The 16,106-nt window shown below is 45.6% G+C and overlaps 1 protein-coding gene across 1 annotated transcript in view; it reads left to right on the top strand.

Annotated features, from left to right (window-relative positions):
- Positions 1-16,106, top strand: part of psda (pleckstrin and Sec7 domain containing a) — a 171,662-nt gene that overhangs the window by 725 nt on the left and 154,831 nt on the right. The gene's annotated exons all lie outside the window — the stretch shown is intronic.

The raw sequence follows: 16,106 nt of genomic DNA on the forward strand, positions 1-16,106 counted from the left end.
GCGACCTCTAAAAATGACACTTTGGACACCTTGAGGCGTCAGATCTGTTTATTATCTGTTTATTTATTATAAACCAAAGAGTGTGAGGCTGATGGATGGGAGAAGATGCTTCCAGTCTCACTCTCATCCCTCAGTTTAATGCTTCTGATATTAACTGTAGAAGTGTTCAAGCTTCTCTCATCATCTCCATAATGAGGGTTTTTCATTTTAATATAAAACCAGTCCAGCAGTAACTGATCATTAACTTTATGATCATCGATATCTCTGATCATCTGGGCGTGTTGATTAGTCTGTTTTAAAAAGAAACATTCATTCATTCATTCATTTTAGGAGGCCAGGAAAAAAGCTCATTTTCAGCTTTTTGTTGTTATTTTCTCTTTTTTTGGTAGTTTTGTACCTTTTTATTTATTTATTTATTTATTTTTTGTTTGTTATTTTTATTATATTTTTTTATTTTTGTATCTGTTTTATTTAAAATTTGTGATTTGTTGTTTTTTTCTGTCTGTTTTTTTTCTCTTTTAAATCATTTTGTGGTTGTTTTGCTTTTTCTCATCTTTTTGTTGTTTTCCTAATTGTTTCTGTTTATTCGTGTTTCTTTTGCCTGTTTTTGCTCTTTTTGTTGTTTTGTCATCAGACTGACACCAAACGCTCTCTTATCTTTTGGTTATTCTGCGTATGGTCGACAGATGATGAAATCTGTTTCTGTTTTTTTTGTGTTCTGTCGTCACGTCCGACCCGGTCAGAACAGGAAACCTTTATGTGGTTTTACTGGTGAACACTTTATTTTCCGGGTGTTTCTGTTCGGCTGTAATTTAAAGAAAGACTTTAAAGCATCAGTTATATTTATATGAATAAAAGAAGTCCTAAATAAACAGAATAAACCCAGACTCTGGTGTAAGTTCCGGGTTTTCGTGGACGTTCAGAATCCGGTCGTATTTGTGGAGCGACTCTTTTCTCCTGATGGTTGGACGGGATGAGCTGAAGAAGATTCTCTTTGCCGGGTAAGAAGACATCTTTGATTGATCATAAACTGTGATGAACATAAAGTCTGTTTGCTTTCTGAGCTCCGTCACATTCTGTTTCCTTTGACTTCCAGCTCCACTCAGGCTGTTTCTCCTCCTCATCGCTGAAGTCCAGCTGGATGAACAAGGTAACACAACTTATGACTTCTGATGGATAATAACCCATCTGATGGAGAACTTATGATGGATAATAACCCATCTGATGGAGAACTTATGACTTCTGATGGATAATAACCCATCTGATGGAGAACTTATAACTTATGATGGATAATAACCCATCTGATGGAGACGCTGTTACACTGTTATAAACTGTTCCTCTGATAATAAGATGAGTTTATTTTGAGTTTATAAACCTGCAGCTCTGAATGTATTTAACTGTGTTCAGGCTGGTTAAAGCTCATTACTTGGTTGGTGGTTGGACCTGCTGTAGCTGACGGTGCTGAACAGTTTGGACCTGCTGTAGCTGACGGTGCTGAACAGTTGGGACCTGCTGTAGCTGACGGTGCTGAACAGTTTGGACCTGATGTAGCTGACGGTGCTGAACAGTTTGGACCTGATGTAGCTGACGGTGCTGAACAGTTTGGACCTGCTGTAGCTGACGGTGCTGAACAGTTTGGACCTGCTGTAGCTGACGGTGCTGAACAGTTTGGACCTGATGTAGCTGACGGTGCTGAACAGTTTGGACCTGATGTAGCTGACGGTGCTGAACAGTTTGGACCTGCTGTAACTGACGGTGCTGAACAGTTTGGACCTGATGTAGCTGACGGTGCTGAACAGTTGGGACCTGCTGTAGCTGACGGTGCTGAACAGTTTGGACCTGCTGTAGCTGACGGTGCTGAACAGTTTGGACCTGATGTAGCTGACGGTGCTGAACAGTTTGGACCTGCTGTAGCTGACGGTGCTGAACAGTTTGGACCTGCTGTAGCTGACGGTGCTGAACAGTTTGGACCTGATGTAGCTGACGGTGCTGAACAGTTTGGACCTGATGTAGCTGACGGTGCTGAACAGTTTGGACCTGATATAACTGACGGTGCTGAACAGTTTGGACCTGCTGTAGCTGACGGTGCTGAACAGTTTGGACCTGATGTAGCTGACGGTGCTGAACAGTTTGGACCTGCTGTAGCTGACGGTGCTGAACAGTTTGGACCTGCTGTAGCTGACGGTGCTGAACAGTTTGGACCTGATGTAGCTGACGGTGCTGAACAGTTTGGACCTGATATAACTGACGGTGCTGAACAGTTTGGACCTGATGTAGCTGACGGTGCTGAACAGTTTGGACCTGATGTAGCTGACGGTGCTGAACAGTTTGGACCTGCTGTAGCTGACGGTGCTGAACAGTTTGGACCTGCTGTAGCTGACGGTGCTGAACAGTTTGGACCTGCTGTAGCTGACGGTGCTGAACAGTTTGGACCTGATGTAGCTGACGGTGCTGAACACTTTGGACCTGCTGTAGCTGACGGTGCTGAACAGTTTGGACCTGCTGTAGCTGACGGTGCTGAACAGTTTGGACCTGCTGTAGCTGACGGTGCTGAACAGTTTGGACCTGATGTAGCTGACGGTGCTGAACAGTTTGGACCTGCTGTAGCTGACGGTGCTGAACAGTTGGGACCTGATGTAGCTGACGGTGCTGAACAGTTTGGACCTGATGTAGCTGACGGTGCTGAACAGTTTGGACCTGATGTAGCTGACGGTGCTGAACAGTTTGGACCTGCTGTAGCTGACGGTGCTGAACAGTTTGGACCTGATGTAGCTGACGGTGCTGAACAGTTTGGACCTGATGTAGCTGACGGTGCTGAACAGTTTGGACCTGCTGTAGCTGACGGTGCTGAACAGTTGGGACCTGCTGTAGCTGACGGTGCTGAACAGTTTGGACCTGATGTAGCTGACGGTGCTGAACAGTTTGGACCTGCTGTAGCTGACGGTGCTGAACAGTTTGGACCTGCTGTAGCTGACGGTGCTGAACAGTTGGGACCTGATGTAGCTGACGGTGCTGAACAGTTGGGACCTGCTGTAGCTGACGGTGCTGAACAGTTTGGACCTGATGTAGCTGACGGTGCTGAACAGTTGGGACCTGATGTAGCTGACGGTGCTGAACAGTTTGGACCTGCTGTAGCTGACGGTGCTGAACAGTTTGGACCTGATGTAACTGACGGTGCTGAACAGTTTGGACCTGCTGTAGCTGACGGTGCTGAACAGTTTGGACCTGCTGCAGCTGACGGTGCTGAACAGTTTGGACCTGATGTAGCTGACGGTGCTGAACAGTTTGGACCTGCTGTAGCTGACGGTGCTGAACACTTTGGACCTGATGTAGCTGACGGTGCTGAACAGTTTGGACCTGCTGTAGCTGACGGTGCTGAACACTTTGGACCTGCTGTAGCTGACGGTGCTGAACAGTTTGGACCTGCTGTAGCTGACGGTGCTGAACAGTTTGGACCTGCTGTAGCTGACGGTGCTGAACAGTTTGGACCTGATGTAGCTGACGGTGCTGAACAGTTTGGACCTGCTGTAGCTGACGGTGCTGAACAGTTTGGACCTGATGTAGCTGACGGTGCTGAACAGTTTGGACCTGATGTAGCTGACGGTGCTGAACAGTTTGGACCTGCTGTAGCTGACGGTGCTGAACAGTTGGGACCTGATGTAGCTGACGGTGCTGAACAGTTTGGACCTGATGTAGCTGACGGTGCTGAACAGTTTGGACCTGCTGTAGCTGACGGTGCTGAACAGTTTGGACCTGATGTAGCTGACGGTGCTGAACAGTTTGGACCTGCTGTAGCTGACGGTGCTGAACAGTTTGGACCTGCTGTAGCTGACGGTGCTGAACAGTTTGGACCTGATGTAGCTGACGGTGCTGAACAGTTTGGACCTGCTGTAGCTGACGGTGCTGAACAGTTGGGACCTGATGTAGCTGACGGTGCTGAACAGTTTGGACCTGCTGTAGCTGACGGTGCTGAACAGTTTGGACCTGCTGTAGCTGACGGTGCTGAACAGTTTGGACCTGCTGTAGCTGACGGTGCTGAACAGTTTGGACCTGCTGTAGCTGACGGTGCTGAACAGTTGGGACCTGCTGTAGCTGACGGTGCTGAACAGTTTGGACCTGCTGTAGCTGACGGTGCTGAACAGCAGGCGGTCAGACCGGAGATAAGAGCAGCAACAGTACCGATGTGGAAGGTTTGAAAACATGGAAATCATTATGGAGACTGACCGGCATCAGTTGCCATGACGATACAAAGCAAACCAGCGTCATGATGCTGACAATCCAGAGCTAAACTAAACTAAACTAAGCTAAGCTAAGCTAAGCTAAGCTAAACTAAACTAAACTAAACTAAGCTAAGCTAAACTAAGCTAAGCTAAGCTATACTAAACTAAGCTAAGCTAAGCTAAACTAAGCTAAACTAAACTAAACTAAGCTAAGCTAAACTAAACTAAGCTATACTAAACTAAGCTAAGCTAAGCTAAACTAAGCTAAGCTATACTAAACTAAGCTAAGCTAAGCTAAGCTAAACTAAACTAAGCTAAGCTGAACTAAACTAAGCTAAACTAAACTAAGCTAAGCTATACTAAGCTAAGCTAAGCTAAACTAAACTAAGCTAAGCTATACTAAGCTAAGCTAAGCTAAACTAAGCTAAACTAAACTAAACTAAGCTCTGGTTCTGGTTCTGGCTCTGGCTCTAATTCTGGCTCTAATTCTGGCTCTGGTTCTGGCTCTAATTCTGGCTCTAATTCTGGCTCTGGTTCTGGCTCTGGTTCTGGCTCTGGCTCTGGCTCTGGTTCTGGCTCTGGTTCTGGCTCTGGTTCTGGCTCTGGCTCTGGTTCTGGCTCTGGCTCTGGTTCTGGCTCTGGTTCTGGTTCTGGCTCTGGTTCTGGTTCTGGTTCTGGCTCTGGCTCTGGTTCTGGTTCTGGTTCTGGTTCTGGCTCTGGTTCTGGCTCTGGTTCTGGCTCTGGCTCTGGTTCTGGTTCTGGTTCTGGTTCTGGCTCTGGTTCTGGCTCTGGCTCTGGCTCTGGTTCTGATTCTGGCTCTGGCTCTGGCTCTGGTTCTGGCTCTGGTTCTGGCTCTGGCTCTGGCTCTGGTTCTGGCTCTAATTCTGGCTCTGGTTCTGGCTCTGGTTCTGGCTCTGGCTCTGGTTCTGGCTCTAATTCTCGCTCTGGTTCTGGCTCTGGCTCTGGTTCTGGCTCTGGCTCTGGTTCTGATTCTGGCTCTGGCTCTGGTTCTGGCTCTGGCTCTGGCTCTGGCTCTGGTTCTGGTTCTGGCTCTGGTTCTGGTTCTGGCTCTGGTTCTGGCTCTAATTCTGGCTCTGGTTCTGGCTCTGGTTCTGGCTCTGGCTCTGGTTCTGGCTCTGGCTCTGGTTCTGGTTCTGGCTCTGGCTCTGGTTCTGGCTCTGGTTCTGGTTCTGGTTCTGGCTCTGGTTCTGGCTCTAATTCTGGCTCTGGTTCTGGCTCTGGTTCTGGCTCTGGCTCTGGTTCTGGTTCTGGCTCTGGCTCTGGTTCTGGTTTTGGTTGTAATTCTGGTTCTGGCTGTGGTTCTGGCTCTGGTTCTGACAGATTTCGCTGAGTCATGATTTGTGGAACAGAAACTGAGACTAAGAGCAGCCAATCAGAACGCAGCTCAGAGTGATGTCACTGTTTGTGGGATTTGCTCATCGATCAGCTGCTCTGACGCTGCGTTTCATCACCGCAGCAGCTTCGGCCTCCTGATTGGCCGGAGCAGAGACCACCTGACCGGCCCGGGAGGAAGGGAGGCGGGGCTTCAGCCGATTGATCGAAATCAGATGGAGAGGAGGAGCCGAGCGGAGAGTCTGTAAATCCACCATGAGCCGGCTGTGCTGCAGACAACAAGTGTTCGCCGAGGAGGAGGAGGAAGAAGAAGAAGAAGAAGAGGATCAAGAAGAAGGAGAAGAAGAATAGAGCAGGTTACTGCAGCAGAGAGAAGTACAGGTGAGGCTGGATCTGTTTTTTTGTGTGTGTGTGTGTGTGTGTGTGTGTGTGTGTGTGTGTGTGTGTGTGTGTGTGTGTGTGTGTGTGTGTGTGTGTGCGTGCGTGCACGTGCACAGATTGAGCTGCCTGCTGGGAGGAGGAGGAGGGAGTGTCAGGGAATCCTATTAGCCGAGTCCAGGAAAAGTAGGGCTAACTGTGTGCTTATCAGTGTTTATCTGTATGTGTGTCCGTGCACACGCACGTGCACACACAGATAAACACATGCACACACACACACAAACACCGTCTGACAGGACTATTTCAGTCTCACTTTTCAGTTTTATCTCTGAAACCTTTGAGCTTCCTCTGAAACAAAAGTAAAAATCTGGAGTTAAAACGCAGAAGAAGAAGAAGAAGAAGAAGCTGAACGAAATTAATTTAATTTAATCGGTTGTCATGGTGATGGATTAAACGAGTAATTAAGCTTCAGACGGGAAGCATTGATTGGTTTATTCTTCAGAAAAGGTTCAGTGTTGAACTGTTGGTGAGACACGGTGAAAATTCTACATTTATATTTATATATTTATACATATATTATTATTATATTATATATAAATAAATATATTTATATATAAATATCTTTTTAAAAAGAGAACATTTTCTGTTCACAGCAGAAACTGTAAATGATATTAAGGTTAATGTTGGCTGTGTTGTGCACCTGCTGACGGGTCACATGACTCACTAACTTCCTGCCGACGGGTCACATGACTCACTAACTTCCTGCCGACGGGTCACATGACTCACTAACTTCCTGCCGACGGGTCACATGACTCACTAACTTCCTGCCGACGGGTCACATGACTCACTAACTTCCTGCCGACGGGTCACATGACTCACTAACTTCCTGCCGACAGGTCACATGACTCACTAACTTCCTGTTGACGGGTCACATGACTCACTAACTTCCTTCCTGCCGACAGGACACATGACTCACTAACTTCATGCCGACGGGTCACATGACTCACTAACTTCCTGCCGACAGGTCACATGACTCACTAACTTCATGCCGACGGGTCACATGACTCACTAACTTCCTGCCGACGGGTCACATGACTCAGTAACTTCCTGCCGACGGGTCACATGACTCACTAACTTCCTTCTGACGGGTCACATGACTCACTAACTTCCTGTTGACGGGTCACATGACTCACTAACTTCCTGCCGACAGGTCACATGACTCACTAACTTCCTACTGACGGGTCACATGACTCACTAACTTCCTGCTGACGGGTCACATGACTCACTGACTTCCTGCTGAGGGGTCACATGACTCACTAACTTCCTGCTGACGGGTCACATGACTCACTAACTTCCTACCGACGGGTCACATGACTCACTAACTTCCTGCTGACGGGTCACATGACTCACTAACTTCCTGCTGACGGGTCACATGACTCACTAACTTCCTGCAGACGGGTCACATGACTCACTAACTTCCTGCTGACGGGTCACATGACTCACTAACTTCCTGCAGACGGGTCACATGACTCACTAACTTCCTGCTGACGGGTCACATGACTCACTAACTTCCTGCCGACGGGTCACATGACTCACTAACTTCCTGCCGACGGGTCACATGACTCACTAACTTCCTGCCGACGGGTCACATGACTCACTAACTTCCTGCCGACGGGTCACATGACTCACTAACTTCCTGCCGACGGGTCACATGACTCACTAACTTCCTGCCGACGGGTCACATGACTCACTAACTTCCTGCCGACGGGTCACATGACTCACTAACTTCCTGCCGACGGGTCACATGACTCACTAACTTCCTGCCGACGGGTCACATGACTCACTAACTTCCTGCCGACGGGTCACATGACTCACTAACTTCCTGCTGACTGGTCACATGACTAAAGAACAGCAGCTTTCAGCTCTCTGTGAACACTCTTCAGTATTTTCTCTTCGCCTTCAAACCTTAGAGATTTATCCTCTTTTTCTCTCATTTTGCTCCTCGTTGTTTCTTTCTTCTATGCGTGTGCACGTGTGTGTGCACGTGCGTGTGCACGTTGTGCGACAGTAATAACTGTGGGTGTGAAACGGGGCGGCCGCTGAGCAGAACACGTTGGCGGGGGTTAAACGCAGCAGAGCTTCAGTAAACGACTCACTCGATGAGTCGTTTCATTTGATGTTTCTGCTGCTTAAAACCCACCAATCAGCTGGCCTGAAGCTGTATGGATGGAAAGGTATGAAGGGTTAGCATTAGCATTAGCATTACCAGCGTTGGATGGGAAGGAGACGCAGCTGGTAAGGAGTGAACCGGCATCATGATGCTGAAACTCTGCGTGTGAAGCTGCTTCAGATTTCAGGCAGAGGAGGGAGAGGCTGTACTTTCTTTTTACCAAGACTCTGAAGGTTGTTTAACGTGGTCTGAACACGGTGTTTTCAGAGTTTACGTATCCGAACTAAACAGAGTCCTGCTCTCCTGATGATGAGCAGGAGAATCAGAGTTCATCTCCTGGACTTTTCCTCCAATCGGAGCTTTAATTGTGGAACATCTTCAGACAGCAGAGGGTCTTGGATCAGAACCGGGTCATGGACCCAGATGGATCCGGGTCATGGACCCAGATGGAACCTCATGGGCCGTTTTCGGACTGTAGGAACCTTTTGGCAGTTCTTATAACCTTTTAATCCACGGGGCCGTTTTCTCCCGGATTCGCACATACAGGAACTCGGGACCATCGCCCTCGGGAACTAGGGACCCCGGCCCTCGGGAACTAGGGACCCCGGCCCTCGGGAACTAGGGACCTCGGCCCTCGGGAACTAGGGACCCCGGCCCACGGGAACTAGGGACCTCGGCCCTCGGGAACTAGGGACCGCGGCCCTTGGGAACCAGGGACCTCGGCCCTCGGGAACTAGGGATCGCGGCCCTCGGGAACTAGGGATCGCGGCCCTCGGGAACTAGGGACCCCGGCCCTCGGGAACTAGGGACCCCGGCCCACGGGAACTAGGGACCCCGGCCCTCGGGAACTAGGGACCCCGGCCCACGGGAACTAGGGACCCCGGCCCTCGGGAACTAGGGACCGCGGCCCACGGGAACTAGGGACCCCGGCCCTCGGGAACTAGGGACCCCGGCCCACGGGAACTAGGGACCCCGGCCCACGGGAACTAGGGACCCCGGCCCACGGGAACTAGGGACCTCGGCCCTCGGGAACTAGGGACCCCGGCCCACGGGAACTAGGGACCCCGGGCCTCGGGAACTAGGGACCGCGGCCCTCGGGAACTAGGGACCCCGGCCCACGGGAACTAGGGACCCCGGCCCACGGGAACTAGGGACCGTGGCCCTCGGGAACCAGGGACCTCGGCCCTCGGGAACTAGGGATCGCGGCCCTCGGGAACTAGGGACCCCGGCCCATGGGAACTAGGGATCGCGGCCCTCGGGAACTAGGGATCGCGGCCCTCGGGAACTAGGGACCGCGGCCCTCGGGAACCAGGGACCGCGGCCCTTGGGAACTAGGGACCATTTCAGCTCCTTCTCCTCACCTGGGTCTGTTCTGGGTTCTATAGGAACACATCTGACGGTGGTTGGTAGTTTTTCTTCTTTCCTTACTTTTACGGGGTTTTGTTTTGGGTTCATGACCCAGATGGAACCGGGTCATGGACCCTGATGGAGCTGGGTCATGGACCCAGATGGAGCTGGGTCATGGACCCAGATGGAGCTGGGTCATGGACCCTGATGGAGCCGGGTCATGGACCCAGATGGAGCTGGGTCATGGACCCAGATGGAACCGGGTCATGGGCCCTGATGGAGCTGGGTCATGGACCCAGATGGAGCTGGGTCATGGACCCTGATGGAGCCGGGTCATGGACCCAGATGGAGCTGGGTCATGGACCCAGATGGAGCCGGGTCATGGGCCCTGATGGAGCTGGGTCATGGGCCCTGATGGAGCTGGGTCATGGGCCCTGATGGAGCTGGGTCATGGACCCAGATGGAGCTGGGTCATGGACCCAGATGGAACCGGGTCATGGAGCCTGATGGAACCGGGTCATGGACCCTGATGGGCCCTGATGGAACCGGGTCATGGAGGTAAAAGGTGCCTCCAGAAGCTTCTGAGCGGCCTCATGTTGTTCATCAGATTTTCCTACATTTTCCAGAAGCCCCTCAGGGACTCTGCTCAGACTGATGGTTCCAGCAGCTGCTCAGTCGTTCTCTCCTCTGCATTTTTAACCTTTTTATGTGATAGAATCAGCAGATGACAGGAAGTGACTGAGGGGGGAGTTCAGCTCAGATTCCAAACAGAACCAGGCTGAACCGAAAAAAACCTTCTCTGTGTTCCAGCTTCGTCTGGAAACTTTGGAGGCTTCATGTTTCCTTCCAGACATTTTATGTTGAGCTCTGTGAACACAACAAAATGTGTTTTAATCAGCTGGTTTGGACTGAAATAAAGATGTCGGATCCTTCCTCTGCAGCCTGCCTCCTCCTGCTACAGCTCCTCTTCTTCCTCCTCCTGCTCCTCCTCCACCTCCCTCTTCCTTCCCTCCACCTCCTGCTCCACCTCCTCTTCCTCCACCTCCCTCTTCCTGCTCCTCCACCTCCACCTCCTCCTCCTCCTCCTCCTCCTCGGGACCAGGCGCACCGACTGACACGTGTTTGACTTATTGGAACTGCTGCTGGTTCCTGACTGCTGCGTCCCCAACCTCCACCTGACCTGATGCGCCTGGTTGGTGTCACGGCACGGCGGGCTGAGACCCCTTTAACGTTGGTTATTAATGTTGGTTATTAATGTTGGTTAATGTTGGTTATAACGTTGGTTAATGTTGGTTATAATGTTGGTTATAACGTTGGTTAATGTTGGTTATAACGTTGGTTAATGTTGGTTATAATGTTGGTTATAACGTTGGTTAATGTTGGGTATAACGTTGGTTAATGTTGGGTATAACGTTGGTTAATGTTGGTTATAACGTTGGTTATAAGGTTGGTTAATGTTGGGTATAACGTTGGTTAATGTTGGGTATAACGTTGGTTAATGTTGGTTATAACGTTGGTTAATGTTGGGTATAACGTTGGTTAATGTTGGTTATAACGTTGGTTAATGTTGGGTATAACGTTGGTTAATGTTGGTTATAACGTTGGTTATAACGTTGGTTAATGTTGGTTATAACGTTGGTTAATGTTGGGTATAACGTTGGTTAATGTTGGTTATAACGTTGGTTAATGTTGGGTATAACGTTGGTTAATGTTGGTTATAACGTTGGTTATAACGTTGGTTAATGTTGGTTATAACGTTGGTTAATGTTGGTTATAACGTTGGTTATATCGTTGGTTAATGTTGGTTATAACGTTGGTTAATGTTGGGTATAACGTTGGTTAATGTTGGTTATAACGTTGGTTATAACGTTGGTTATATCGTTGGTTAATGTTGGTTATAACGTTGGTTAATGTTGGTTATAATGTTGGTTATAACGTTGGTTAATGTTGGTTATAACGTTGGTTAATGTTGGTTATAACGTTGGTTATAACGTTGGTTAATGTTGGTTATAATGTTGGGTATAACGTTGGTTATAATGTTGGGTATAACGTTGGTTAACGTTGGTTATAACTTGGTTATAACGTTGGTTATAACGTTGGTTAATGTTGGGTACAGCTCCTCTTCTTCCTCCTCCTGCTCCTCCTCCACCTCCCTCTTCCTTCCCTCCACCTCCTGCTCCACCTCCTCTTCCTCCACCTCCCTCTTCCTGCTCCTCCACCTCCACCTCCTCCTCCTCCTCCTCCTCCTCCTCCTCGGGACCAGGCGCACCGACTGACACGTGTTTGACTTATTGGAACTGCTGCTGGTTCCTGACTGCTGCGTCCCCAACCTCCACCTGACCTGATGCGCCTGGTTGGTGTCACGGCACGGCGGGCTGAGACCCCTTTAACGTTGGTTATTAATGTTGGTTATTAATGTTGGTTAATGTTGGTTATAACGTTGGTTAATGTTGGTTATAACGTTGGTTAATGTTGGTTATAATGTTGGTTATAACGTTGGTTAATGTTGGTTATAACGTTGGTTATAAGGTTGGTTAATGTTGGGTATAACGTTGGTTAATGTTGGGTATAACGTTGGTTAATGTTGGTTATAACGTTGGTTAATGTTGGGTATAACGTTGGTTAATGTTGGTTATAACGTTGGTTAATGTTGGGTATAACGTTGGTTAATGTTGGTTATAACGTTGGTTATAACGTTGGTTAATGTTGGTTATAACGTTGGTTAATGTTGGGTATAACGTTGGTTAATGTTGGTTATAACGTTGGTTAATGTTGGGTATAACGTTGGTTAATGTTGGTTATAACGTTGGTTATAACGTTGGTTAATGTTGGTTATAACGTTGGTTAATGTTGGTTTTAATGTTGGTTATAAGGTTGGTTAATGTTGGTTATAATGTTGGTTATAACGTTGGTTAATGTTGGGTATAACGTTGGTTAATGTTGGTTATAACGTTGGTTATATCGTTGGTTAATGTTGGTTATAACGTTGGTTAATGTTGGGTATAACGTTGGTTAATGTTGGTTATAACGTTGGTTATATCGTTGGTTAATGTTGGTTATAACGTTGGTTAATGTTGGTTATAATGTTGGTTATAACGTTGGTTAATGTTGGTTATAACGTTGGTTAATGTTGGTTATAACGTTGGTTATAACGTTGGTTAATGTTAGTTATAATGTTGGGTATAACGTTGGTTATAATGTTGGGTATAACGTTGGTTAACGTTGGTTATAACTTGGTTATAACGTTGGTTATAACGTTGGTTAATGTTGGGTATAACGTTGGTTATAAGGTTGGTTATAACGTTGGTTATAACGTTGGTTAATGTTGGGTATAACGTTGGTTAACGTTGGTTATAACGTTGGTTAATGTTGGGTATAACGTTGGTTATAACGTTGGTTAATGTTGGTTATAATGTTGGTTATAACGTTGGTTAATGTTGGGTATAACGTTGGTTAACGTTGGTTATAACGTTGGTTATAACGTTGGTTAATGTTGGGTATAACGTTGGTTATAACGTTGGTTAATGTTGGTTATAACGTTGGTTAACGTTGGTTATAACGTTGGTTATAACGTTGGTTAATGTTGGGTATAACGTTGGTTAATGTTGGTTATAACGTTGGTTATATCGTTGGTTAATGTTGGTTATAACGTTGGTTAATGTTGGGTATAACGTTGGTTAACGTTGGTTATAATGTTGGTTATAACGTTGGTTAATGTTGGGTATAACGTTGGTTAATGTTGGTTATAACGTTGGTTATATCGTTGGTTAATGTTGGTTATAACGTTGGTTAATGTTGGGTATAACGTTGGTTAATGTTGGTTATAACGTTGGTTATATCGTTGGTTAATGTTGGTTATAACGTTGGTTAATGTTGGTTATAATGTTGGTTATAACGTTGGTTAATGTTGGTTATAACGTTGGTTATAACGTTGGTTAATGTTGGTTATAATGTTGGGTATAACGTTGGTTATAATGTTGGGTATAACGTTGGTTAACGTTGGTTATAACTTGGTTTATAACGTTGGTTATAACGTTGGTTAATGTTGGGTATAACGTTGGTTATAAGGTTGGTTATAACGTTGGTTATAACGTTGGTTAATGTTGGGTATAACGTTGGTTAACGTTGGTTATAACGTTGGTTAATGTTGGGTATAACGTTGGTTATAACGTTGGTTAATGTTGGTTATAATGTTGGTTATAACGTTGGTTAATGTTGGGTATAACGTTGGTTAACGTTGGTTATAACGTTGGTTATAACGTTGGTTAATGTTGGGTATAACGTTGGTTATAACGTTGGTTAATGTTGGTTATAACGTTGGTTAACGTTGGTTATAACGTTGGTTATAACGTTGGTTAATGTTGGGTATAACGTTGGTTATAACGTTGGTTAATGTTGGTTATAATGTTGGTTAATGTTGGTATAATGTTGGTTAATGTTGGGTATAACGTTGGTTATAATGTTGGTTATAACGTTGGTTAATGTTGGTTATAATGTTGGTTAATGTTGGTTATAATGTTGGTTAATGTTGGGTATAACGTTGGTTATAATGTTGGTTATAACGTTGGTTAATGTTGGTTATAATGTTGGTTAATGTTGGTTATAATGTTGGTTAATGTTGGGTATAATGTTGGTTAATGTTGGGTATAACGTTGGTTATAATGTTGGTTATAACGTTGGTTAATGTTGGGTACAGCTCCTCTTCTTCCTCCTCCTGCTCCTCCTCCACCTCCCTCTTCCTTCCCTCCACCTCCTGCTCCACCTCCTCTTCCTCCACCTCCCTCTTCCTGCTCCTCCACCTCCACCTCCTCCTCCTCCTCCTCCTCCTCGGGACCAGGCGCACCGACTGACACGTGTTTGACTTATTGGAACTGCTGCTGGTTCCTGACTGCTGCGTCCCCAACCTCCACCTGACCTGATGCGCCTGGTTGGTGTCACGGCACGGCGGGCTGAGACCCCTTTAACGTTGGTTATTAATGTTGGTTATTAATGTTGGTTAATGTTGGTTATAACGTTGGTTAATGTTGGTTATAACGTTGGTTAATGTTGGTTATAATGTTGGTTATAACGTTGGTTAATGTTGGTTATAACGTTGGTTATAAGGTTGGTTAATGTTGGGTATAACGTTGGTTAATGTTGGGTATAACGTTGGTTAATGTTGGTTATAACGTTGGTTAATGTTGGGTATAACGTTGGTTAATGTTGGTTATAACGTTGGTTAATGTTGGGTATAACGTTGGTTAATGTTGGTTATAACGTTGGTTATAACGTTGGTTAATGTTGGTTATAACGTTGGTTAATGTTGGGTATAACGTTGGTTAATGTTGGTTATAACGTTGGTTAATGTTGGGTATAACGTTGGTTAATGTTGGTTATAACGTTGGTTATAACGTTGGTTAATGTTGGTTATAACGTTGGTTAATGTTGGTTTTAATGTTGGTTATAAGGTTGGTTAATGTTGGTTATAATGTTGGTTATAACGTTGGTTAATGTTGGGTATAACGTTGGTTAATGTTGGTTATAACGTTGGTTATATCGTTGGTTAATGTTGGTTATAACGTTGGTTAATGTTGGGTATAACGTTGGTTAATGTTGGTTATAACGTTGGTTATATCGTTGGTTAATGTTGGTTATAACGTTGGTTAATGTTGGTTATAATGTTGGTTATAACGTTGGTTAATGTTGGTTATAACGTTGGTTAATGTTGGTTATAACGTTGGTTATAACGTTGGTTAATGTTGGTTATAATGTTGGGTATAACGTTGGTTATAATGTTGGGTATAACGTTGGTTAACGTTGGTTATAACTTGGTTATAACGTTGGTTATAACGTTGGTTAATGTTGGGTATAACGTTGGTTATAAGGTTGGTTATAATGTTGGTTATAACGTTGGTTAATGTTGGGTATAACGTTGGTTAACGTTGGTTATAACGTTGGTTAATGTTGGGTATAACGTTGGTTATAACGTTGGTTAATGTTGGTTATAATGTTGGTTATAACGTTGGTTAATGTTGGGTATAACGTTGGTTAACGTTGGTTATAACGTTGGTTATAACGTTGGTTAATGTTGGGTATAACGTTGGTTATAACGTTGGTTATAACGTTGGTTAATGTTGGTTATAACGTTGGTTAACGTTGGTTATAACGTTGGTTATAACGTTGGTTAATGTTGGGTATAACGTTGGTTATAACGTTGGTTAATGTTGGTTATAATGTTGGTTAATGTTGGGTATAATGTTGGTTAATGTTGGGTATAACGTTGGTTATAATGTTGGTTATAACGTTGGTTAATGTTGGTTATAATGTTGGTTAATGTTGGTTATAATGTTGGTTAATGTTGGGTATAACGTTGGTTATAATGTTGGTTATAACGTTGGTTAATGTTGGTTATAATGTTGGTTAATGTTGGTTATAATGTTGGTTAATGTTGGGTATAATGTTGGTTAATGTTGGGTATAACGTTGGTTATAATGTTGGTTATAACGTTGGTTAATGTTGGGTATAACGTTGGTTATAATGTTGGTTAATGTTGGTTATAACGTTGGTTAATGTTGGTTATAATGTTGGTTAATGTTGGTTATAATGTTGGTTAACGTTGGTTATAATGTTGGTTATAACGTTGGTTCTAATGTTGGGTA

The sequence above is a fragment of the Odontesthes bonariensis genome, chromosome 2, assembly GCF_027942865.1.
Source record: "Odontesthes bonariensis isolate fOdoBon6 chromosome 2, fOdoBon6.hap1, whole genome shotgun sequence".
Taxonomy (NCBI): domain Eukaryota; kingdom Metazoa; phylum Chordata; class Actinopteri; order Atheriniformes; family Atherinopsidae; genus Odontesthes; species Odontesthes bonariensis.